The sequence below is a fragment of the Ptychodera flava genome, chromosome 7, assembly GCF_041260155.1.
Source record: "Ptychodera flava strain L36383 chromosome 7, AS_Pfla_20210202, whole genome shotgun sequence".
In the NCBI taxonomy this organism is placed as follows: Eukaryota; Metazoa; Hemichordata; class Enteropneusta; family Ptychoderidae; genus Ptychodera; species Ptychodera flava.
In genome coordinates, this window is record NC_091934.1 from 28,522,818 (window position 1) to 28,550,565 (window position 27,748).

The 27,748-nt window shown below is 39.4% G+C and overlaps 1 protein-coding gene across 2 annotated transcripts in view; it reads right to left on the reverse strand.

Moving 5' to 3' along the window:
- The window catches only part of LOC139137203 (uncharacterized), a 64,288-nt gene that overhangs the window by 23,512 nt on the left and 13,028 nt on the right, over window positions 1-27,748 (reverse strand). The window contains exons 1-2 of one of the 2 annotated variants that reach the window (XM_070705189.1): window positions 5,012-5,104; window positions 752-869 (exon numbers count right to left, since the gene is read on the reverse strand). The gene's annotated coding sequence lies outside the window, so the exon portion shown is untranslated. Of the gene's footprint in view, window positions 1-751; window positions 870-5,011; window positions 5,105-27,748 lie in introns of those variants that run through there. The other variant, XM_070705188.1, reaches the window with a different exon arrangement.

Here is a 27,748-nt window from a genome sequence, read left to right on the forward strand (position 1 = left end):
AAAAATCTGGGACATGAGTGATTTTGAACAAAGGTGGTTTCAATTCATCGGGTTGTAATGCAGGATCGCATGAAAATGTCATGCCCCATGACTGTGTGTCATATGAAATATCTCAGATCAGTAATATTCATTTATAGTCTGAACCTAAATGCAGCTCTGTTTCAATTTCTGTTTGAGATTCTTTCAGATTCTTTTCAAATACCACACACAGTACTAGTCATAGATATTCACATGAACTGAGACTGTGCAAAAAAATGGGAACTACATCTGCTGGCAATGAAGCGAGGTACCCTACTGGGTTGTCCCGTGCCTGCACTGGGTTAGAATGCAGGCTGACAAGGTACAGCAACTATGGAGATTCTAGATTTACACACGCTGGAATGATATTGAATGTAAACAGTCCACCAGACTCAAACAGATCTACCTCCCTTCCACATTAACTGAGTCAATCTCTGAGAATTGGTTGCAGGTCTCTTTCTAGTAGGTATTCATCAATCCAATAGTTTGCACTCTTGTCATACAGCAGGGAAAGGGACTACTATCTTGGACTCACTGGATTGTCACATTTGATCACAGAGTCTTATTGATAGTTTTCACAGGACCAATAGACTCATGCCAGATTTGTCTTACTGGGTAAATTTTGCGAAAATCTTTTACTCGCAAATCGAAGTACAATATGAGGTGGTCATACAGAGAAAAGCACAAATTTCCTGTCTAACTACGATCATCATATATATATAGTATGGCTCACCAGGTTGGCACATGTTGCAACACATGTCGTTAAATGGGTACCTGTGATCTTCTGGACTACATGTACTGGTATCTCTCTTCATTGGTGCAGCCTGTATTACAGTGAACAAACAAGTCACCTGAAAAGACGATGTGAAAGCTGTCATTGTAGTAATACATCGGAAGTACTTCACCAGGTAAAATAAAGAAGAAACTCCTTCATAGGAAACTGTTTGCTGTTGAGCGATGTCAGTTTGAAATCGTATATGGGCCAATTGTGTAACCCATTATGCCCTCTTGCCAACTGGTAAGGATTTCTACTCATCGGCATTGAGACAGTCATAATAATTTGCGGAAGGAAAAAATTATATGATGAACAATGGCATGGCATTGGTAGCCATAAAGTCCCATCCCTTGTTGGAGTATGTTGTTGAATATGTTGCATGTGTTGTTCTGTCAATTATTTCAACTCATATTCAATTTAGTGTTTTCCCTTAAATTTAATTTTCATTTATTTATTTGTGTGTTGTCTTTTGGTTTGTTTGTTTATTCAATTATTACTTGTTTATTTTTGTTTGATTCATTTGTTTATTTGTTTGTTGATTTGGGTCACTGTTTACTTGTTTATCCTGGCTTCCCTGTTCTTTGAGTACAAGTTCATTTCCACAGCATGCAAGTTTTTCAGGTTCAGCAAAGGTCAACGCTATTGACGTCAAAGCCAAACCGGGTGTTGTTGTCATTCACCCACTCTTGTGTATATTTCGTTGTCATTGCTATAAGTGACGACAGCAGCATAAAGACACACAACAAATTCACCGTTTTTGTACAGGATTCTTAGTAAACCATTTCCAATTTATGAAGACAATAACTAAGTCAATATGTCAACTATTTGAAAGACAGAACTCGAAATCACTTTGAATTCGAAAATTAAGATATGAACAGGGTTTTACATCACTTTTTACTTTTGAGAGTCCCTGGGACCCCTGGTGTTAGAAAATGGGAGTCCTACATCAAAATATGGGGGTCCCAATTTATTTCAAAGAATATTTTATTGTTTATCCATGCCATGGTCTTCACTGTGTTCAGTTAGTGTTATAACACACGGCAAATGGTTGCGCATTTCTTAAAATTATTCATACATGAAAATTCTAGTTCATACTGAGGTCCCTCATTGATCAATTCAAAGAACACTATTCATAATTGAAATGATCTCATAACTTTAATGACAAGTTCACAAAGTTGTGAAATTTGAACAAGTATTCAAATTTGTCAAATTGACAAGAAGGTAAGTAATTTCATACTCTGAAATGGCATTCACCCAGCAAGTCCAGTAGGTTGAGTTCACACTCTGCCAGCAGCTCCTTCAGCAAATAACCTAGCATTGTTTATGAAGTCAAAATCATCTGTGATGGGGCCAACCAGTTTGATGAACATTAGTCTATTAAGCCTTTGAGGATTGAGTCTATTTCGTGCCCTCTGTTTGATGGCATTTTGTACTGAAAAGCCCCTCTCACATGGGGCAGAGGACACTGGTATGAAAAGAGCAATTTTAGCAAGAATGGCAAGATCAGGATACTCCTCTGTAAAATCAGTTAGCAACAGCTTGATATACATATCAAAATTCAGTGCGTCCCTATGAGATCTTGTGAAGTGTTTGTAAACAAGAAAGTGTGCCCTAGCTCTATCAGCATCAATACCTGGTGTATTGTTATGATGATTCAACAGTTGATCAAGCTGGTTGACCCCATAGTCAGGTAGGTTGGCCAAATTTTCAGGATATCTGTGTGGGTTTAGAATTACATCAAAACATTCCAGAATATGCATCTCATCATCTGGAAATCTGCAATCTAAATTCTGCAGTAGTTTGTTGATATAATTTTCTCGTACACTACAGAAGCTCTGTCTGAGTGGCTGATTGTAAGTGATTTTAATGTTTTTGTATGTGTTTTTCTGACCATTGCCAGGAACATCACCCAAATCATTAAAGACTTCTCTGACAGTGTGTGAATCATTAGTCATTGTATTCAATGTGTCCCTAATAGACTGAACACTTTTTTGATATGGGATAGGTTGACAGAATCTTTCTGAAATGTAAGGCTCAAATTCCAATCACAGTAAGGACATCAATCAATAAGGCAGTGAATAGCAGAAACAATGAATTGGAGACAAATTTTAACAGCCCATCAGCCTTTCCCCTTTTTTGTCACTTGCAAGTGCCAAGGCAATTGGCTCAAAACTGATGAAAATCATCTTGACAGCTGATTCAACCGACAACCAGCGAACAGATGTAGGCTCAGTAATTTGTTTCGCCTTCCCATTCAACAGAGTTTGAATTTCTCTAAGTTTGTCATATCTCACACTAGAGTCATTAAAGTATTTATACAATGAATGGATTATATTATGATATTCTTTGCAATATTCAATATCTCTGCCTGCTTGAGAAGCAGCAAGATTCAATCGATGTGCAACACAATGCACTTGAACAAGGTTGGGATTTCTGGCTTTTAATTTTGCACCCAACCCGTTCAAACGACCGGTCATTACGGCCGCCCCGTCTGTTCCCAGTCCATATATTTTGTCTACGGCCGCGTCACAGATTTCTTTCCTAGTCAAAAATTCAATCAAGGCGTTTTCGATCCCTGCAGCAGTGGCAATTTGCTGGTTACCGAGGAAAGAAACATTCGCCTCGCCATTCTGAATATATCGAACATATGGCAAGTTTCTTATGAACGGTTATGTATTGTCACAAGTCTCATCCAACATTATACCGATGAAATCACTTGCATGTATGCTATCAATCAGGGACTTCTCGATCACACGTTGAATACACTCTTCAAACTCCATAACTATCTGCGGAAGTTTGTAATATTCAATGTCTAAGCCGTTCAGATTCTGTAGATGCATGATGTCAGTGAATACATCGCATGGAAGGTCACGTTTAGCGATCAGATAAACAGTACGTAATTGTGCAGCGTACGCCTCGAGTTCGTTTACCCTGCACCTGCCGGTCCTCTGCAGATTTGCGAGCGGTAGTAAATTGTGACCTCAAGCTTAGGATTTTAACACTTGTGAGATGACTTTTCGAGTCCTGATGACGAGTGAGAGTTGAATGTTGAAAATTAGAACAACCTTCCGTGAACGGGCATGTAACATTCGATTTCAAACATACATCGCATTCCATGACGTTTCGCTCTTCAGAATATCGAAGCCATTTAAATCTATTGAGCCAACTTCTGTTGAATGTTCGTAATTTTGCTGACTTGGCCGGGGATCTGATGTATCAGTATCGCATGGCGTAGCTGCTGTTTCGGCCTCGACCAAACCTACATCGTGCTGGTTGCTGCGGCTGTCGAAAAACTTTCGCAGATCGGCTTGTTTTGGGTATTTGACACGACCCGCCATGATGCATATAAACTGTATTGATCGCCGCAAACAAGAAATCGACCAATTAAGAATCAGTTTACATTTTGAAAATTTGTTTCCGCGGGTACCATTGGTCATCAAACAGTGGAGGCCAATGCACTACGGAGCATTCTATTAAAGTATGGGGTCGGTAAGGTTTACTGGGATGTGTTTTACGTGTTCAGCGGCTTCGCGAGATATACACCAGCAACAGATATTTCTGCGTCCGAAGGGACGCGTAGTTTAGTTTTTGAGGGGTCCTGGGTCCGGTTTTATGCGTAAAGGACGCAGAAATGCGCGTCATGTAAAACCCTGTATGAATGTAATGTCGGTTGAGTACTTTCAGCATCCTTAATAGCTCCATGTTTCAGGTTAACATTCAAATCTGAATCCAACATAAACGGCTGAATTGCCGAAAATAACCTTGCATGTTTGTGAATAAAAAACACAAAGGGTGTTGCCTCTCGGTTTGGGTATGCCTTGAACGTAACATGCAGCATGTACATTTTACGCCACACCACACGCACATCGCTGACACTGAGAAACTGGTCTGACACGGTAGGTGTGTCTTGCAGTAAAGTTACAGTGTACCCGCATGAAAACAACTATTAATTTGTTGAATCGTCATCTTATGACGATCACATGGCCTATTAACACCCCCAAAAGTATCACCTGTAGTTACAATCCATATAACATGTGTCAGGTCACGTATATTCGGTATAATATATTGTATGTACCACAGTCCCTCTATCCACTGTATGTACATACATCACACACTGCAGCACTGAGGGATGAGAAGCCGCTTGTCACTCTCTGCCTGCCCCTGCTACCTATCGATGGCTCCACCGTCCCTCTTTTAATATATCATAGATCTACTTACCACGTATACTGTTATACAGGTGGCCAAGGACGGAATTATGCTTGTCGGACATTTTGGATTGAACGACACGCAAATCAAAATCACATGCCAAGGAGGCCGGAAGAGAGCGCCTCAAGGCAGTCTGGGTAATCACCTACATATTTACTACTATTTCAGGTTGACCTACTTACTCCTCGATCATTTTTCACCCCGTTCTCCAAGCACAGATCGTAAAGAGACCCTGTTTTGTGGCCACACGTTCTCTTCTCATTCAGGAACACGGTGGTACAGAAATATGTTGATAAAAATTCATAATTTTGATAAAAAATGCGATTTTTCAAAATCTCTCGCAAAATCCCGTGTACTCTCGCTTACCCTAACAATTGACGGTGCCCCCGCGCGAGAAATTATAATAAAGGCAAATATAAACAAACACAATCGCATTTAATGAGGTACATTTTGATAAGTTTCTTGCGGATTATTCTGACATTCACCTGGTTTAATTTGTTTGCTTAAATTATCTCCGTGTTTGCGATTAATAATTATAATATCCCGTCTCCGTGGGGGGCTCGCGATTACTTTTTGTTTGTAAGTGCGCCCGACCGCCATACGTGACCCCGTCGCTTACCCTATGTTCTAACGGAACAAATTCAGCACAAACGAAAACCGCTAATTTCAAGTATCTTTACGCGTATAATGTCCCGAAACATGTTAATTTACTCCAGGCATACCTTTGTTTACTCGTCCCGTCTTTAAAATTGTGAATGGGTGTGATTTAATGTGAATTAGCGACATCACAAGAACCTCCGGACAAGCCTCGGAGTCGCACCCCCCGACCATGTTTCGCCTGTGCAGACAAACATGAACCTGTGACCGAAACGGTATACGCTCGTAAAAGAGGCGTAGATTTAGATCAATAGATAGGAATATGATAGGAGCCATGAGCTTTTAAAAATTATAACCTTCAAACAACATGAACTATTCAAAACTTCCAATTTTTAAACGATATTTCGATTTCGCGCGCGTCGCCCAGTCGGCAGAGTCGGCGGTCGCCCAGACGTACAATGAGGTCAACGAACTCCTATGTATGTTACAAGCCGATGATGAAAGGCGCGCGTATCTCCTGGCCTGGGAAAACGTATGCGCATGTCGCGCAAAGTGAGGAGTTTGTGAAAGGATGTTTCAGGGGCGTAGGAAGCACTTCACGGTTGGGGGGGGGGGGCAAAGGTAACCTATATTCTGGTGATGAATGAATTACGATCTAAAATTTGCATATATGAATAAATTAAAATATTAAATCATACACGAATAAATTAAAATAATTAAAACAGGCCAAAATCAATCTAAATAGTAAAAAATGTAATGAAAGCACCACTACTTTCACATACGGCAATGTCTCAATATTTGTGTTTTTATGTATTAGGCCGTGTAAAGAAAATTCTTTGTTTGCTGTCCTTGGATTTTTGAAAAACCTACAAGCCAGCCAGCAAAAAAACAAACAAACACACAACATAGATCAATCGCATAAACTTTAACTTTCCCATCGGTTTATGGGTCACAAGTATGAAAAATCATCTGTTACATTTACAATGCAGTGTTTCTTATGCTCTTCATTAAGCACGTTGAAAGCAATGCTTGGAAACAAAGGTTATATTTGTATAAGTACAACAAGCATACTTAGAGTTAGGTGACTGTGAGTCTGAACAAAAATTCCATAATAAACAATGGCAATAAACACTATACCAGTACATAGGCCCTAGTGTACCACATGTACAGTGTGATAGTAATCAACTGGTTGTGTTACGCAGATCTATAGTTTGTCTCTGACGGAGGTTTATGCACTAGGTAGTCATAGGCAAGAGTAAAACTATTAAAATAACAAGATCTCAATTATGAATAAAAAGCATATTTGCGACAAATGTAAAAGATGCAAATTACGTATTACGACGATGTTTACGAAGTTTTGAAGAAAACAAAATATATTTGAATCAACACCTAATGAAGGAATATAAGAACTTCACCGTTTACCCAAGGCTTCAATTTTGCAACGTGTCTAAGTGACATTTGTATATTAATTATGACATGTACATTTAAGATCGAGATCTGTATTGATGTTTACGATTGGACGTATATTTCCATCTTTAATTCATATCTATCATATGATCCAAACCAAGCCTTAAACATAACGTTTAAAATCCCATTCTAAAATAATACGGGAAAGGGAATACAAAGGACAAGAGAGAAAAATACAACAGACAGGGCAGGATGACAGACAATTGGAGAAGCGTATCTTGAGCGATGGCAGCTATCAAGCTTGTCTACCGAGAAATAATGTCTATCTCGTGTAGTCAATCGAAGATAACCAGCACCTCTCAGCGAGCTAAGACGAGTCCATGAGTAAAAACAGGCCAAGATGAGGTAATGAGATAATACGAGAAAAAACGAGTAGTAACAGTTGTTTTGACAACTGTACACTATGTATTTCAACATGTTGGGGTAAGCTTAGAACAAAAAGGTGTTCTTGCAAAACCTGAAAATTCCAAATATAAAACTGCAAAAGCTACTGAGAATAACAAAGTATGTAGTTGTCACTCAGAAAACAAATGCTAAACATCTTGGTAAAAGGTGAAACTACTATCCCTTCCATAAAATTACAATTTTTACAGTAAGAAGAGTGGGTAGCTGAACAAATCATAACAGCCTCGAGTACAAATCCTCCTTTTTAAGTGTCAAATAAATACTAGTCCTGATCACTGTTTCTGTTGAGTTAAATGCTCCATTAGCTGTAACTTTAAAGGCTATTTATTCTGAATTTTGTGTATCAACTATTTTTTTAGCCGAATTCCAATAGCGCTGATCGCGATGTCAGGTTTGTTACTAAATATAGCTGCACGCGCGACTTCAGACACCGCTGCCTGAAATTCGGACAAATTTTTTCATGCGCGGTCGTTGTTGCAGCTCAGTTGTAGTCTGAGCCATAAATTCATAGGAATTAGTGTGAGTTTTTGTATTCATTATAACACTAGCAGGTTTTGATATCATCGTTCTTGCCGAAAATGCGGACTAATAGTTATTTTTGCATATTAATGACAGAAAACTGACGCTATTGCATACTAAATGCTAATATTCTGCTTGCCAAGACAGCAATACCGAATGGCCATTGCTATTTTGAAAACTGAATTCTAATCCGGACTTATAAAATGTCCAAATCGTTTTTAGCAGAAAAAAATGTTCAAAGTAAGGGCAACTTCCCACCGCGTACGAACTATTTGGAGCATTCAACAACGAACATTTCACCGGCGGTACCTGCTTGCCACGGTGCAGATCCAACATCGTGATCAATCGCGGATCGTGGAAAAGCTGATGGAAATTCAGTTCCGTTCCTTATTTGAAGCTAAACCAGTCAAGAATTGTTTTCGATCTGTCTTGTATGGAGACCAAAAAGATTTTACGCACTTCCGCCGATTTGAAAACTTTGAGGGAGAAATCAACTTGTGAAACGGTCGATTGATCTTCACTTACGGTACACTGCAGTCCGCTACAACAGGAGGTACACATGTACACTTTACGTACAGCGGTTGATGTACCCCTTTAAGATAGGTAATCTGATTTGTATGGAAACGATCGTACGACATTTCGTTTTTGCGACATAAAAGTAAATTACTGCGACATCGCGAACAAAGGAAGGGCACATCCCGCCGTATTTTCGATCATACGATCTGTGTTTGTTTTTCAGATTTCGTCCAAAAACCTACCCGCACGCGGACGGCAAACAAAGAATTTATTTTACGGCGCCTTAACTCCAGTTGTTTGTTTAACTCCCTACATAGCACTCAGCAATAGTTGGGACAGCTAGCCGTAGTCAATGTGTATTTGTAAAAGTTGGGGGGGCAAAAGTATACCTTTGCCCCCCCCCCCCAACTTCAGCATTGGGGGGGGGGCGGCCGCCCCCCTGCCCCCCCGGTTCCTACGCCTATGCTGTTTAGATAATAATGTCAGAAAGATATAGTTTTACAATGAGTAGGGATGTAGTGTATTTCTTTTCAAGTATTGCTGTCAAATTGCCGTGATTAAACACATTCATTCCGGCCGTGGCTGACACCGCGGCACCGGGATGGAGTGGCGGAGGTCATCATCACACGAAAGGACGTGAAAATGTTCTGATGCGACGTAGTCCGTCCCTTGGTTTATTCTCAGTGCCTGGAGCCTAAGCTTATTATTTATACGATTGGAAATGTGTGATTTACAAAATATCCGCAAAAATGTAATGCCGATAGTTAAGAAAACTTTTCATGGTATGATCTATCAACGCCAACGCCGGTCTCTGGATGTCTAGAAATAAATATTGAATAAGCATCGATCATTTATTGCTTGGTATGCTTTTCACAATACAGAATAAATGAATGGAAGTAAGGTGACATTTTAGTATGATTTAGTTTAGCTGTAAAATATCATGCTGCGGTTTCGGGCCACAGTTTGAAATTGATAACCCAGCTGAAAATCGGCAAGACTAAGATCTCCATAAATGACCCTATTTCAAACGTTGTCCCTCAGCTACAACATCGTATTTACCTGGAGATTCAAGATTCTCGCCCATCTAAATCTTAACCTTCTAGTCACGAGTTACCTGAGCCCCTCCAATGGCAGAGACACATTAGACACAATATGCCGGGGAACAAGAATTTGATTTATTTGATCATTTTTCCTACCTCCCCTGTTTTATATTTTCGGACAATTAAATAATTAAAGATCTCCATGGAAGGGATTGAGAGATCATTTTGAAATCCCCAAACTCTTGCTGTATATCAAAAACAAAATAACTGTAAAAAAAGAGCTTATCATGTCATTGTCTCCAATCAAATTATTTAAAACATTGTACCCTATGTAATTTTGGGGGGAATATATGCAATTTTTTAGTCCACTTGCCGTATGTCTTAGGCGAGGCAACCACTTGCAATGTGTCAATGTGGATCAAAGATCAAGCCGACAAAAATGGGAAAACGTAAACGTACATTTTTCTTAAGTCATGATATATCAAAATTGCAGAACCTGATGTGAATACATATTAGAAGTGCCTTTGGGTGGGGTGTGCTAACATATCCACTTCTCAATCATTTTGGTAGCACACAAAGCTCAAACAAACCATAATCGGGGACTATTTCATTCAGCAGGGTTTTGCGAAGCATCTTGTTTAGACTGGCATAATCATGTCCAGAGAGTGGCGGCATGTTTCCGTTCTCGAGTAAAGTGTTCCACTTCAACGCTTTTATGTGATGTTTGTGATGGAGAACAACTCGCCAAATAGGCATATTCCTTTCAATTTTGAATTGAATTCAAAATTCAGAATTGAATTCCATCGAGACTTGGATAGAATTGGACTTGGTTTTCCCTCTACCGCCTATCATACATGCAACCTTGTATCTGGCAATGGATATTAGGGAGCGTTCAGTTATTATGTCAGAGGGTTGGCCGGCAAAGTCTTCCTGTGCATCAGTCAAAATTAGTTAGCCCCGTATCCATTACACCAAAAAATTATGACCCCTCCTTTTAAGATGACAAAAATTTCACCCCCCCCCCCCCAACATATTGAGTAAAGCTGTACACACAAACACCTCTGGAGGGGGGGGGTATAGAATAAAGAAAGATTCTCAGATTGTTTCCAATACCCCTTACAAACTCACAAGGTCTTAGCCTAATGTTCAAATTTCCCCTTCTGACTTGCTATAATTTTGAAATTACCCCTCAAAGGGATTGGACAGAAATTACAGGTGGATCGCAATACTTTTTTGTGTGTACACAATTTTGATATTTGGATTTAATTGATATTCTGCTGTTGATAATATTGATTCACTATAGCCTATATGGTAGTCTATGAAAAACTATGTAATACTTTTTCAATACAAAACTATATCTATGCATTTATAGATGTTTGATGATTGATAATTGGAATAGGTTGTTACAGCTGGTATGTGGACAAAAAAAAATTGACTCTAGAATTTCACGAAAAATGTTCATCTACTACACATGGGAGTCTATGATAAAATTGTGAATAATTTTTTTTTCCAATGAAAAACTTGCTGTACTAACTTGTGCATATACAGACGTTCAGTAATTAACATAAATTGTACTTGATTAGACATATGATGGTTAAAGGTGCATATATATGTACAAGAAATCTGATTTTCGAATTTCACTGAAAATGTCCATCATGCACTATACATGGGAGTCTATGAGGAAAAAATGAATAATTTTTTCCAATACAAAAATGGCAAATCTGTGTATTTATGTACTCTTGTTTATCAATATTAATGTACTTGATTAGACTAGGGTGGTTGATTTTGGAATTTAACGGAATGTAGATTCAGTGTACATAGGAGTCTATGAGAAAACTATAAATAATAATTTTTTTCCAATGCAAAGTGTATTTATGTACTCTAAATTATTAATATTAATATACTTAATTAGACTATTTAATTATATTAATTAGGCCTCAGAGTTGCTAAGGCAAGATGTTCATGCAACAGATAATTATATTTTTGTTCAGGTTTACAGTTAAATGACTTCAGAGAATGAAATCATGCAGTCAATCAATTTTATCTCTCAGAATATTTCTGAACACTGAAAACTGCTTTTGGACTGGACGGATACTTATGAAAATTAAGTGACCACCCTCTAAGCTGTTTAAAAAATACATGACCCCCCCCACTAAGTTTCCAAATTTAAGGTGAACCCCCCCGGATTTTGCCGGCCGTAATGGAACGCTCCCTTAAAGGGATATAGTCGTCGGAACTGCGCCTGTGCGAGTTTCTTGTTTACAAACAATGTATTTCGTGCACGATATCAAGATGCACCTCATCATCATAGCTGCAACATTTAAATTATACGATGATAGATTATGACAGACATGTTTTGACTTTCATCAATCACCATTGTGCCTTGGATACATTGTTGCCATGGGTCGTATGGGTCCCATATGACCTTTGAGCGCAGTTCTGACGACTATATCCCTTTAAACGGGTAACTCTCGGTAGGGCCCTACCGAGAAAAATCGATAAAAATGGGCGGAGCAAAACATAACTAATATGGTTTCTTTGTGAACAAAAAGTAGCAAATTAAAACAGCTGGTTGAACACCTCCAAAAATAGAACGTGCACGCCACATAATGTAAACAATGACTGCACGGTGACTTAACGTATACCAGGGCTCGAAATTAACATTTTATCCTGGTAGTCATTTTGACCACCACATTTTAAATTTGGTGATCATTTTAAGGCATCTGGTAGTCAATATTTTTTTTTAACTGAATCATATTATCAGGCTTTTTGTATTCATGAAAAGAGACGTCAATGTTATGGTGGGAGTCTTTGAACATAGCTGTACCCAAAATGTACATGTCTGTACAGTGGATAAAAAATAATACCTATCAAACAGGATAAGCAGTGTTCTCCCACCCAAATGTTCATAGCATATTGGCTAACTTTGAACATTTTTCGAACAATAAATATGCAGAAATGTGGCCTCTGTTGCATTCACGGACAAATAGACAAAGTTCTACTTTTTAAAAGGACATGTAATTTTTTCATGATTTTTTTCATAAGCTTACAAGCCTTTTAAAAATACTATAAGACTTATGGTATGCACATTAGATATATTGGCATTAAGACAAAAACCTACCAAGACAACAGTGCTGTCATTAAACATGTTTGGTTTTGAACATGGAGGTATTTTTTTACCTCCATAGTTTGAACTACGCCGAGTACGCGTACAGAACTAGATTTTACACTGAATCGTGCTACCAGCAGTCCACAGTCAAGTTATATTTCATTTGTTTACGTTTGCGGCCCGCTGAAACATCCTGCATGCTCGACGTTGGTCTTCAACCAAAGTTAACTTGGCCGATTGTTACCGCGATATATCGAAGTGATCACAAGTTTACATTCCACAAAGCAAGACGAATTTATCATAATAGGCACGTCGAGGTACACGATCCGCGGTGTGTACACTCGAAGGCGAAGAGGGCCGAGGGCTGCCAATTGTTTAAATAGGTACCATTTTACGACAGTCACACAGAACTCCTATGCGCTGTGCGCCAAAATGTCGCAAAAATTTACGTCTTTCAAAGTTTTACGGTAGAATGAACTCATGATCGTTTCGCGATCTTTTTTTCAGAATTATCGGGTATCTGTCCAACTTTTCAGAGTCAATTTAATTATTTTAAGCTTTCAAAGGACCAAGAGACCTAGCAGTCGCTCAGGCTAAACTGTTTAATCAGAGATTACGCGTTTGTTTCCGCGAGTTGCGACGTGTTATGCCATTCATCATGTCATACACATTTTCTCCACGTTCAATCTCGATAGCGTAATATTTTTCCTATGAAATCTTGCTGCGGCAGGATAACCATTTATGTTTTGAACACTAAGAAAGAATATAGCAGCCAAGAAAACGGAGTTGGTTTGCATTTGTAAGAATGAAGGGCTGTACTTTGTACATTTGTTTGTATATGTGTAAATTCCGAACCGTAGTGGTGCTATTGAAGTGTACAGGCCCGATGCCGATACGCTATCGCTAGACAAGTACAGTGCTATTGTAATACTGTATCACATTGTTGCACCTAAATCAATCCATTCCATTGCTTGCCGAGAACGTAATTCATGTTAAATGAACTGAATATTGAAAGCATAATTTTATTCGCTACACTGTGCCTCGGGCGTCGATCGGAGGAGATTAGAGTATGTTACATTTTGCATTTTTGGATACAATACGGTGGCCCAAAACTACCTGTTCTCCGCATTCAAAGTCTGCGTCGCATTCAATTGTTTTTCTCTCACATATGCGGAGAGAAAAACAATTGAATGCGACGCAGACTTTGAATGCGGAGACATATGTGAGAGAAAAACAATTGAATGCGACGCAGACTTTGAATGCGGAGAACAGGTAGTTTTGGGCCACCGTAATACAACGTGACGTGTGCCTTTGGTCTCAAAAACATGGGTCCCAGCCGTGGCGCGAACGGCTTATCGCTCTCGCGGAATTTGGTTTGCGCGAGTAATAGGCGAGCCATCAGACAAACCGGCAACCGCTGAAATACTACATTCTTTTCATGGTGGTCAAAATGACCACCAGTTACAGAATTTGGAGGTCAAGCGTGGATAAATGGTGGTCATTTGACGCAAGACCACCGCTAATTTCGAGCCCTGACAGTATGTCAGCTGGCTTTATGAAGATAGCGGTCACTGATGAGCAGGAGGTAGCCTCGGGAATTTCTTTGCCAGGAATGAATTGGAGCTAGCTGTACATGTGATGGGGATCGAGCGCGGACATTTGAGTGCAACTTCTGGAATTGTTTAGTATGGTGACCTCAGCTGCCGCCGGCGACGTTTGTCAACTCGACGTCGGATCAGCCTCAAGTGACCCAGCAGTGACGACCGAACATGCCGAAGGCGATAGCAGGCGTCAAAAAAATCCAGGTTTTGTCAGCACATTGGATTCTGGAGGCTACTTGTTTTTTTGAATTTTGACTTTGTTCGCTTTGTGTTACATAGGCATGCACGGCTAATAGGTCGGGAAAGAAAATGTATATCACTTTTGGAAACAGCTAAGCGATAGTTACGCATTGCGCTTTCAACAGTACGTTGACTAGAGGGTAAAACTTGAAATTTGAAAAGAAGACAGAAGATATACAGACAGTGTAGACAAAGTGAGAGATCATGCCAGAATTTGTGCTGGTACTTGTCCGTGGTCTCTACCCGAACATACCAGACGTACTTTATGTCGGGCATAAATGACAGTATAGGCCTTCCTGTCTATAAAATGTACGGCTCAGGTAGGCCAACATAAATGAAAACGGTCCTTTTCAGGACCAACAAATTTTCCAAAAAGAGAACTACCGAATCAAATGTGTTTGCATGTATTTATTATACACAGTGTGTGTGCGTTTGTATCTTTCGGTACGCTCCGAGTATTTGGTGTGTTTTTTCCGCGTTGAACATCAACGCTACGTACGTAAAAAGTAAACAACGTATCGCTAATGACTCATTTGCAATTTGCATATCATGTCAATCACGCAGATTCAAACTGAACATCGAACGTTATACCGGCGATAATACAGGTATAAAGCGGTCTGAAATCACCAAAGTGCGCCGGCAATCTGCGTCGGCGCATTTCAAACTGCGCCCCCATTTTGCGCCGGTATATTGCGCCGCCCAAACTGCGCCCTTAGGCCTACTCTGCGCCAAAACACTTCCGAGTGTCACAACATCGAGTAGTCGCACTTGCGTAGCAGGACGCTTTAGCAGTGCAGACTGTAGATATTAATATCCGTGCCCTAAAAATGCAGCTCGAAAAATGATATGACATGTTTTCACGGAGTCTCGGAGGTACGAGACCATGTTATGTTTGTATGGGACGGATTACACTCACTTGGCCATGGCGGTATCGTGGCTTGGCCTCAGCAGCAGTCAAAATTTGTGAATTTTGCATCTCCATAAAGGCCAGGGACTTGATACCCGGGATCAAGTTAATCCCGTTCACCTTTGACATCCACGGACGGGATCGAATGTTTATGTCTGTGTACATTACGGTCACGATTAGTGTGCAGAGGAGGTTGTACACAGGCCAATGTGTTGACATGCAAACAACAGATTATACGACACCGAATATAACGGCAAGACCAGTAGGCCTTACATGTACAGAGAAACAACGTTTCATGAAGCCCACAATTCTTGTAGCAATAATAGGTGTACTTCAACAGAAATGACAAAGGTACAGTCAATCCACGACGCCGCTGCAACTGGCGTTATTACGTTCCGAATTCGGCTTACCCGGGGCTCTGGCTGCAACTGTACAATTATTGCAGCTAAACGATAGCGTAGATGTAGTGGCATTGCCAAGATACTCTGCTGTTTCCGATCATTTTGTCTACAGAACTACTTAAAACTCTCTCAATTCGACAAGAAAAAATAATTACGGTTTGAAATCCGTGCATTAATTTATATTTATAAAAATAATAAAATGTGACATCACCGATCATAAGAAACGTGGTGTTGAAGAACATATATTTTTTGAACAGAAGACTACGGCGTCCATTTTCTGTAAGTATACATGTAATCTAACTTTAGCAAACTTGCAAGTCAAACATCCGAAGAGTAACGTCAATATTTTTGGTTTTGTTCTACTCATGTTATAAAATAAGTCAAATTTCGGGAAAGTATCTGTACATTTTCGATATCTGTGCAGCGCAAATGTGTAAACCGACCCTGCATTATCCATCCTAAAGACCATGATCAGTTCGCAGAACCCCCCCCTCTCTCTCTCTCTCTCTCTCTCCCCCCAAAAGTTTAGCCATTTGATGTTTTATTTGCCGACATTTATTTAACGGTTCACGATCACCGCTCAATGTTGATGTCGATTTGATTTACGAAGTTTCTTCGTGACTAGAGACATGTCACGGCCTGGAGCTAGTTTTCACTATAAAAACATTCTGTGTAAACGTTTTTGCTTCCGAATGGAGGTGACAGGTGACTTCGTGTCTAAAATATTGAATGGCAATATGAATTTCACGTATAGAAAGTCTATGCCTTTCAAACTAGTCGCACAACAACAATAAACATGGCGGAGCAACGATACCGACATATTTATTTTCCTCGACCTCTGATGAGAGCGACTCGCTGAAATTTTCCAACCTGGTATTGGTAAGTATTTGGCTTTGCCCCGTGTGCTGGGTTATGTACACGTAAACTAATTATACAAAAGTTGTATTCACTGTAAATCGATAAGCCTTTCGAACACGAAAGATATTCGGATATCTGAACCTCAACATCGGTTACGCAGCTCGAAAGTTATCCTCCGAAACAGGACAGGAACAAAGCCGGATTTTGTATGGTATATAGATATGGAAACACGCAGCTCTTTGTTAGAAAGCATGCAATGCATGATGCTCCCTAGCTTGGTCCTTGGATTGTTGCTTTCCGTCTCGCCCCTATACACCGTCAATTGTCTAGCAATCACAGGATTTAGTCACATGTGTCTTCAAATTTTGATACATTAATTCTACCGATCATCAAGCACGGAACACATCAAAAAACAATGGTCGCGGCTACGGATTCAAGGACGTTCACGGGGAGAAACACCACTGATTTGTCGCAGAATTGTTATGACTAGCTTTATCTGTTTATGGAGATATGGGCGATCAGCGTATGGTCGCACATCGAATCGACGCCAAGATAAAAATATGATGTCCGAAAAGTTTAGTTTTGTTTTATGCAACTGAGTCATCGCCTTTGTTATCGCCTAAACATCCTCGGGTTCTGTTTTCGGGCAGACTGCAACATGAATATCTTCCCAATGCATAGAGTACGGCCGTTCACGCAATCATAGACCCATGTGCTTTGGCAAACGGGCCATTTTTTTTGTACGTTGGTTAGAAACTAATGACAATATATAGGTGAAGATGTTACATCTGTCAAAGAGTATTGAAGATTAAATTACTTTCATCGATCGACAAAGAAGAGAAAGAATGAGTCAGTGAATATCGAATCATAGACGGGAGAATCGAGGGTTTATGATCAATTGGGAACAAAAATATTTCGATTAATTGACTAACACAGCCAAAAAGGAAATTTTATTCAACTTTGAAAAAGTCACCACCTTTCGTTGGCATAGGATTCCATGGCAATGGACCAACACATGATGTCGTTTAGGTCCTCAAAAATCTTCTAAAACGGCACGATGATAGTAACTAAAATGAGTGAACGATTAAAAGCCCGTATTTAAATGACACGATATCAGTTGTCGTTTCATTTTTTTCCTTTCTGTTAGAAACTCCACGATAATGTTTTGGAAATCAAACGGGAAATGCCATATTCTCGGTGTTCCGATTGATCCATAGATTGAGGTAAATTTCACTGCCATGATCCGCCCATGGATGTAAAAAATAGATGATCTGCCTCAGTAAATATCTGAAGTTTCTACAGGAAATCTCTCGTCCGTTCACGGATCTTTTTTCGTCTTTCATTTTAGTTTCAAGTTGTTTATAGGGTAAGGAAGCTAGAAATCCATCAAAACATCGCTCCAGGGTCTATGATCAAAAGTATGAGCGCGTTTTGTCATCAGCTGTCAGCAGGTCGTTTTCCAAACCGCGACAGGGACTCGGAAACCCGCCATAGTGTCACAGGACGCTAGACCTAGATTGTATGTAATTGTGTGCTATCGTTTGGTCCGTTTCAAGGTTAATTGACTCTGAATAACCTAATCACGGTCGTGACTCCCGTTTTTGACATAACTATATAAATACCCATCGGGATTGAGTGTTCATGGCGTCCCCTTTCACTTTGACCAGCACTTTGAATCAGTCTGTGAATCGTACGTCCCAGCCCGATCAGTCTCTCGCTGATTTTTAAAAACCTGGTAAATAAAGTTCTTCGTAGTCAGATATAATATTCTATTCTCCATTATGTAAAGATGAATGTCTCATTCATATTTTTATTTAGACGAATATATCAACTTCTTGGTGTTTGGAAATAAGAGTGTTGCAATACTTTCCATCGGGGACTCCAAATGAAGAATTCACTCAGCTGTTCGCTCATGATACACAGCACTGTACTTCCATGGAGATCGTATCGCTGTTTCAGCAATGACTTTGATCGTAAGTTTTCATTCGACCAAAGTGATGAAATAAATGCTGACAAACACTAACTATGTACAGACCGAGTTCACTTCACATTCTCACTATCGCTCGCACTTTCAAAGTGAGCACGTACACTTCAAGCCCATTCGCTCTCGTAACTTTAGCCTCGCACTTGTCGATTTCCGGTACCCTTTATACCTTACGTCAGGAAGTCAGTCGTAAGGACGGTCGCATTTGCTGTTTGCACGTTAAATGAGAGTCTCAGACCCGGTCTCAAATTCACTCGCAAATGTACATCACAAAGCGAAATGGGAGTCTCAAGTTCAGTCGCAAACGTGATCGCACTTTGACTCTTCTATGAACTGAGAGTCTCAGAATCAGTCGCATTCCTTATCATTTGGGGTCGTCATGAATTGGAAGTAGCAATTATTGGACGATTCAAAGGTCGCAGAATTAGAGCAAGAATTACGGTCCACGAGGTTCCGATCAAACAAGGGAATGAGTATGGGACACTGAGACAGCTAGGACACTCTCGCCATATACTGAGTATAGAGTAACCCTACGAAACTTATAATGGCAGAGATATTTGGCCATCGAAATAGTTTGAGAGTAAAATTTAGCGTCTTTTTTAACTTTGAAAGTATTTACCGACAAGGTTCGGGTAGAAACTACAAACAGATTCAAAGGTCGATTTACGATGCAAATGACACTCGACTGGCTCGGAGTTACCTTCCCTCTCGGGTGATGTTATTACATACTTCACATACGTGTCGGAAAAAATTACTCCCATCCTCCGCATTTTAGTGACACATTTCACCATATTTCCCACGAAAAACATGAATATTTCTTTGAAATCGCCTGACTAAACCAAAATAGACTATTAATACCGTGCTTGACATTTAAACTTCGCAATGGCGCAGAGTAAGGGCGCAGTTTGGGCGGCGCAATATACCGGCGCAAAATGGGGGCGCAGTTTGAAATGCGCCGGCGCAGTTTGCAGGCGCACTTTGGTGATTTCAGACCGCTTACATAGCTCATAATACCGGCAAATTTTTATCCTTTTATCGGGTTCCAGACGTCATTTCAAATTTAACTTCGTCAGAAACCAAGTGTATTGTGCTCCAATACTTATACACATATCCCTCAATTTCCAAGAAAAAAATTAATCGGTAGATTTCTAAATTAACGGTTTTTATCGACGACGTCCAGAGCGTACCGAGTACGTTTGAATATCCCACCATTATGACCACTCTCGTAGGTTCTCGCGCTTTTATACGGGAGTTGGGGCTTTAAGCTTCCCCTCCCGAGGTCACTCGACTGATCAGGAATCGATATACCATGCATGAGCTGCTATTGTGATTCCATTGTAAAATCAACTGGAAAAAATAGTCTTGGCTGTTAACACGTGTCCGAAAAGCCAGAATACGGTCTTCCAGGGACAGTCACTTGTTATATATTCCGCTCTCGGACCATGCACCCATAAACGTGTGTACATATGCCTGAGAAAACAGGCATATGTACACACGTCCGATGGGCGCATAGTCCGAGAGCGGAATAGATTACACATGACTGTGCTCCAGGGTCCACAAAGGGACAGTGCCGTGCCAGTGGGCGGACCGCGGACGGAATCCGCCGGCATGTAATGACACAGGAGACTGTCACTAGAAAAAATTGACATGCGGGACGATTTTTGTCAAAATTCCCCACGTTTAAGCAAAATAATCAACCCAATATTCGTTAGGCTTGTGCACGAAAATTTGGACAAAGTCGCCGGTGTATTGTGCTTCACCGAGTAAGAATTTTGTATCAACGCCCGTATGGCAATGCCTACATTGCATAGCCTGGATCTTGCTATCCGGTATCAGACAGTTCGTGTTCGTGTAGGCTACATAGACGATCTGCCCTTATCTGACAAATCGTAGTAAAAAGAGTTTTGTCAGATAAGAACGTTTTGCCAGATAGGTGCCGTACATACGTTCCTTCTGCCATGATTGCCTACACACGTGATCACACAAGTGGAATCATTGCGCACCCTGTCTTCGACTGATGACGTTCTGTTTCTGAGATTGAAGTTTTTAAGTTCAAGATTCAAGATAGAAATAAAATAATGTCTAAAGAATTTTAAAATCTAAATTATATTTTTATTTATCAGTATATTACATCATACTTTGAAAGTTGTGAAATTTGAATTCCGATTCTGCCTCTGAAGTTATAGGATCTGAGATCTGAATCTGAGAATCTGAAGGTATCTGAAGATCTGAGGATCTGAATCTGAGGATCTGAAAAGTCAACTCTACCGACAGAATCCGGCTATTTACATTTGGCTATTTTTATGTAGGTCATTTCCCCCACACTCATCATGACCTGAGTTTAATTAGTCCAGACCATTCTCAGGTCACTGCCCTTAAAGACCTCACAATCATGATGAATGTTCTGGAAATTTAATCAGTTGTGCAAGAGAGATAATTTTAGAACAGTAATTAGCACATGTCAATAACAGTTCTAGATTGTTCTTATATGCTCTATATAACCACATGAGTATAAATACTGGGACAGCAGGCTTGCAGTCAGACATTTTGGGATCGTGTCTCTTGCGTGTTACTTCAAGTATTAATTTCAAGACTTTTCAAGACCTTCACTGCCACGCTGGATTTAGGGAGCCTTCAGTAATTACAGGGGGGGTGGGCCGGGGAATTTCGCGAACACCTGTACCGTAAAATGTGACCCTCCCCCCAATCCTCCTGTCTAAAATGTGACCTCCCCCTTGTCCGACATTCTAAATCTTGACCCTCCCCCCCCCCCAACCACTGCGGTATTCTCCCCGGGAATAACTAAAACAGTATCAGCTAATTTACATAACAATTGGTTCAATTGTTATGTTAGACAAATTACAGAGGGGAGGGCTGGTGTTTTTGGAGGGACAGTCGCAATTTATCACGCAAGAATTTTTGAAGAGATATGGTATTTCATACATTTTAGGGAGGGTCACCATATTTTGTGCAAACTATAAGAAGGCAAGATGTAGCTGATTTAGTCCTTCATATCCACAAAATATCAAATCATACATGGAGTCTATCAGGCAAATTATTGACAATTTACCCCCACAAAACATGCTATATCTGTATTTTATATATGTTTGATAATGTAGTTAAATGTACTTTGCTTGAATAGGGAAGTAAAATGAACATTTGTGTACAAGAAATTGATTTCCGAGGCGACTGATGCCGTATGTTGTGGGTTCGAATCCGATTGAAAACTAGCCGTATTTTCATCTAAAAAGTTGGTTCACTATCCATGGTGTTTATGATGAAATTATGAAATTTTTTTTTCCGATGCAAAAATAGGTAAATCTTTGCATTTGTGTACTCTTGATTATTGATATTAATGTTCTTGATTAGACTAGAGTGGTTACAAGTCTATGGTTGTGTAAGAAATTTGATTTTGGAATTTCACCGAAATGTCGATTCACTATGCATAGGGGTCTATGATGAAACTATGAATAATTTTTTTTCAGTACAAAATTAGATAAATCTGTGCATTTATGTATGCTTGATTATTTAGATTATTGTTCTTGATTAGACTAGAGTAGTTACAAGTCTATGGTTGTGTGAGAAATTTGATTTGGAATCTCACCAAATGTCAATTCACTATGCATGGCGGTCTATAAGTGTGTGCGTATTTTGTTGCTGATTTCCTATTCAGGAAATATCACACGGACAATCAAAGTTTTGGCCATAAAATCAGCTTCTGTCAAAAGTGACCCTCCCCCCAAGATAGGTTTATAAAAAGTGACCCTCCCCCTTGAACTGTTTTCTAAAAAGTGACCCGCCCCCCAATTCCCCCGGCCCACCCCCTGTAATTACTGAAGGCTCCCTTATACTGTGGACTTTGTGCAACTTCAAACCTGCAAGCCAAAGGACTGTTCATTCATCAGACTAACTATTACAACTCTGAGACTGGAGCTTTGCCGTCCCAGCTGAGATAAGTAGTGTGTACACTTTTAAAGCTTGTACTCTATCCCTGACTTAGCAATTAGTTTTATTTTCGTAATAAATTTTGTTTTATACGTAAACTGCTGAGTTCACCTTTTGTTCGTTTTCTGTCACGTAACACTATTGATACGCTGGGCGTTTCTTCGCTAAACTTTAGGCGATTTTAGCGAAATAAACTTCCTCCTGCTCAAACTCAGAATATTCAATCAGCACGAAAAAAATGGACAAAGTCGCCGTAGACTTTACCGTGTACGGATTTGACTGTGGCATCAACTATTTATTAGATGCAGACGTCTTCAAGTTGTAGCACGCATACATCGCTATGTGCTGTCAAAATCGCAAGGACGTTCGCCTTAATTTATCGTAACTATTTCTCTTTAAACGACAATCACAAAACCGTTAGCGATAGAAACGTATAATACTATCACTCGAAATATGCAAAATTGCCAGGTGAGGGTTTATGCTGTTCACAACATTAAAGTACAGGACTGATGACGAGTAGATAAAGTACGTGAACGGCGAACGCCGCCGCCGCCGGCACACTTCTCTGTTTATTTCGTTTCTGTAAAGCTTGCAACTTGAAGGCACATTTTGGAAAGGACACATAAACTGATATTAGCCTAGTCACGTGTTCGAAACTTTCTGCCCCGATATAATGAATACAGACTCTAGAACTAGGGCTTCCTGACTATAACGGTCTCGTTACGACCGCGAATAACCTTTGAACGCACGTGGTTGTTACAAAGGTGAAGACAGGCAAATGGTGACGTTGTGAGTTTATCAAGTGAGTTATTTTTAGTAATAGTAAATTCTAAGTGTAGGTACAGCCATCAACTTTCGCTATTTTGCCATTGCTGTACTATTATTGCGGGGCCGGGGATATGGTATCCAGAAAAACATATGACTGGAAGATTCTGAAGGTGAAGATCTACAACTAAAGGTTGATATCAGAAATATTGAAAAATTGTTCAGAAAGACAGGAAAAACTGTGACTTCCAAGGACATTCACAATACCAAGAATAATCTTTGATGACAAAATCTGAACCCTAGGGCCGAGGGACAAGAGGTCGTTGACCGATAGACTTCTGAAATTACAACAAGATTATCCACATGCTGCAATTGTTCTTGAAATGTCTTCAAAGGGCCTTACGGCGTTACGGCAAGAGTGTGAATTGTGTTGATGAAAACATAATATTTCTATCATTGTTGTATACTTACAAAAGTTCCCTACTACACCTGGGAATACTGAATGATGATAAGTATTATGCCAAATTCACGCATTGTAGTATCATAGACAGTAGAGGGTTTTCCCTACTCTACTGTCTATGGTACTACAAACTCTAAGAAATATAACCAATATAGTTACAGCTGTAGCATTTACACAGTAACTTAAATCGCGGCCTCAGAACTTCCTCGGCGGTCTCTCTCTGAACAGACCAATATGTTTCTTACTTAGGTGGGCGCCGAATAGTATCGTTTCGTTAAAATGTGGTGAAGTTTGGCGGAAAACGTTAATAGTCAATTTTTGTCTATTGACAGGCGCCTATCAATAGCCGGATTCTGTCGTCTATGTACAGGCATCTGTCAATCGACATTCCCATAAAAATTATATGCGGAAAATTGCAAAAGCAACCACAATGGATGACTGAAGAAATCCTTTTTTTGCTCACGTGAGCATATGTCGCAACGATGTCTGTCTGTCTGTCTGTCTGTGTGTCTGTCTGTCTGTCTGTCTGTCTGTCTGTTGGTCCGATATCTCAAAAACGGCTGATCAGATCAGAATCAAATCTGGTACATAGATTTAGTTAGCAAATGGCAAGAACTGATTAGTTTTTGGTGGGTGTGGCTTGCATACTTTTTGCTCATTTGCATAATTAATGATTTTAGAAAAAACGGATATACATTAAAAACAACTGCACACAATTTGATGAGATTTGCTACAAATGTTGATCACACCAAGATATATCAGCAGTGGGAACCATTAAGGGGTGACATGAAAGATAGTTGCTAATTTGCATATTTAATGAACTTTCCTAATTAGGGATATATATCTGATTTGACACAATCAAAATTGACCAAACTTGCTACATGTATTGAAGATACTATGATACAATATTATTGAAAGTCATTTAGCATTTTCTCTTCAGCCAATTCCTAATTTGCATATTTAATGAACTTTCCTAATTAGGGATATATATCTGAATTGACTTGACCAAAGTTGACAAAACTTGCTACATGTATTGGAGATATTATGATACAACATTATTGAAAATCATTAAGCATTTTTACTTCAGCCAATTCCTAATTTACATATTTGATGAACTTTGCTAATTAGGGATATATATCTGAAGTGACTGGACCAAAATTTATGAAACTTGCTATATACATTAAAGACACTATGATACAACATTATTGAAAGTCATTTAACAGTTTTACTTCAGCCAATTCAGAATTTGCATATTTAATGAACTTTCCTAATTAGGGATATATATCTGAATTAACTTGATTGTAGTTGTTGAAACTTGCTATATACATCAAAGATACTGTGATATAACATTATTGAAAGTCAAAAGACAATTTTACTTCAGCCAATTCCTAATTTGCATATTAAATGAATTTTCATAATTAGGGATATATATCTGAATTGACTTGATCAAAATTGATAAAACTTGCTATGTACATTAAAGACACTATAATACAATATTATTGAAAGTCATTAAGCATTTTCTCTTCAGCCAATTCCTAATTTGCATATTTAATGAACTTTCCTAATTAGGGATACATATCTGAATTGACTTGACCAAAGTTGACAAAACTTGCTACATATATTGGAGATACTATGATACAACATTATTGAAAATCATTAAGCATTTTTCCTTCAGCCAATTCCTAATTTACATATTTAATGAACTTTGCTAATTAGGGATATATATCTGAATTGACTGGACCAAAGTTGATGAAACTTGCTATATACATTAAAGATACTATGATACAACATTATTGAAAGTCATTAAGCATTTTTCCTTCAGCCAATTCCTAATTTGCATTTTCAATGATCTTTTCTAATTAGGGATATATACTGGGATTTACTTGATCAATGTTGGCAAAACATGCTGTGTACATTGATGATTATACCAGGTTAAAACAATATTGAAAGTCATTTCACATTTTCATGTCAGCTAATTTATAATTTGCATATCTAATGAGCTTTCACAGCGCGGCATATATGGCTTGAAGGACTTGGCCAACGGTAATTACACTTGCTATATAAAGTGGTGATACAATAAGAGCAGTCAAATAACTTTAATATTTTTATTTCAGCTAATTACTATTTGTATACTTCATGACCTTTTAGAATTAATCGGTGGTGGTTATTGTTCATTATGTTGATCATAATATTTCAATGAAGCTGCAAACATGTGGCAAAGGTTCAAATTTACACATAACTTCAATATATAATGGAACACGTGAGCATTTTCAGTTCATATCTGGTTTTATTTGTGTTGCCCAAGTGTGAACAAAAGGGTATACTACTTTAATCGATCCCCGTTGTACATTTTACTTACAGCGCCAACTAATACATATATTTTGTCGATTTAAAATGAATGGTACGGTGTCCATGGATACAATGTACTTCGGTTCACGTAACGATGGATACACTGCGATGTCTTTCACAGTCAAAGTTCACACCCCTACACTAGCTTTTATCGCAGACAGTGAAGTAAGGAAGCGACCTTCTGCATTTCTTGCCATCGTGTGGTTGTCACTCCCATCTCCATGGGATGGTGCTGAAATTCACTGGCAGTTGACTATTGGCGAAAATGCTCCATTAGTTACACAAAAAGAATTCTGCATTTTTAACACCCCAAACACACTGCGCAAGTATGTTTTTTCGGTGAGACGAAGGGTTCCCCATATAATTACCGTTGCATGGAGCACCGAGGCGAACTCGACTTTTGCACGTACTATGGTATACTTGTGTTTTCAACCCTCAAGGCAGTAGGCACCCAAGGGGTTATTCGGACCCTTTTAACAATTCTTTACACGAGCTGTAGGGACTCATTTGAAGGTTAAAGAATAAATGATGCCTTTGCAGTCTGTTATATTTTGAAAGTCAGTAAAGTTGTTCTGCGCAATTAACAGGAGTAAGCTACCATTTTTATTTTCAAATGTCAGTAAATTTCCCTGCTTAAGAATTCGTCATTGTGTTCCGTAATTGTCATATTTTCAACGAATATTTGCTTTTGGAAATAATCAAAGTCGGCGAAAATCAATGTAAAGGACGTCGTATCAAGGCATGACACTTATTATAGTAAAATGCACTAAAGCATCATGTCATCCGAGAGATTCAGGGTGCTGTCGGAAATACCATCCTACCGTAGAGCGCCGTCATAAGTACTAGATGTTATGCTGCCCTCAGAGTCCAGCTCTCTCTCTCTCAGACCAAGGTTACTCTGTCGGAGAGAGTTTATCACCATCGTTAGCAATGATGGCAAGATATGCGTTTCTTGACAGCATGCGGGAAACCAGAAATCGAATCACCGAACGAGGGCATTTGCACCCCCAAAAGGTGTTTGTGAATGCAGCCTTAAAGATTAGCGAAATAAACTGCCTCATGCTTGTTAAAATGCTTTAAAAAAGCCCTTTTCTACACGAAAATATGAACAAAGTCGCCACAATGTCGTGAATTGTAGACTTCCCCGGGTACGATGTCGCAATAACGCCTGCGCCTGCTAGTAGCCAGGATTTGGCTACTGACAGGCGCCTGTCAGGCAGTAGGTGAAAGTTGGCTTTTGACACGCGGGACGTCTTTCGCCAAAATTCACCTCATTTTTGCGAAACGAACTGCCCCATGGTTGTCAAAATGTTTTACAAAGCATTTTTGTGCACAAAAATACGGACACGGTGCCGTAGACTCTACATTATAAGGTGTCAACGCCTGTCAACAGCCCGTTTTCTCAAAATGTTCAACCGAGAGGGGGACCCCTCTCGTGCTTTCCCCTGGGGTGTTCTTAGTAAAAAACAAATTAAAAACTCTTCTCAGATTGTCCCAAACTGTACCATTGAACACATCAATATCTCAAATTTTCCATGCAAGATATAGGGGAAGATCCCTCTCGCATGTTCTTCCCCTGTACTTTC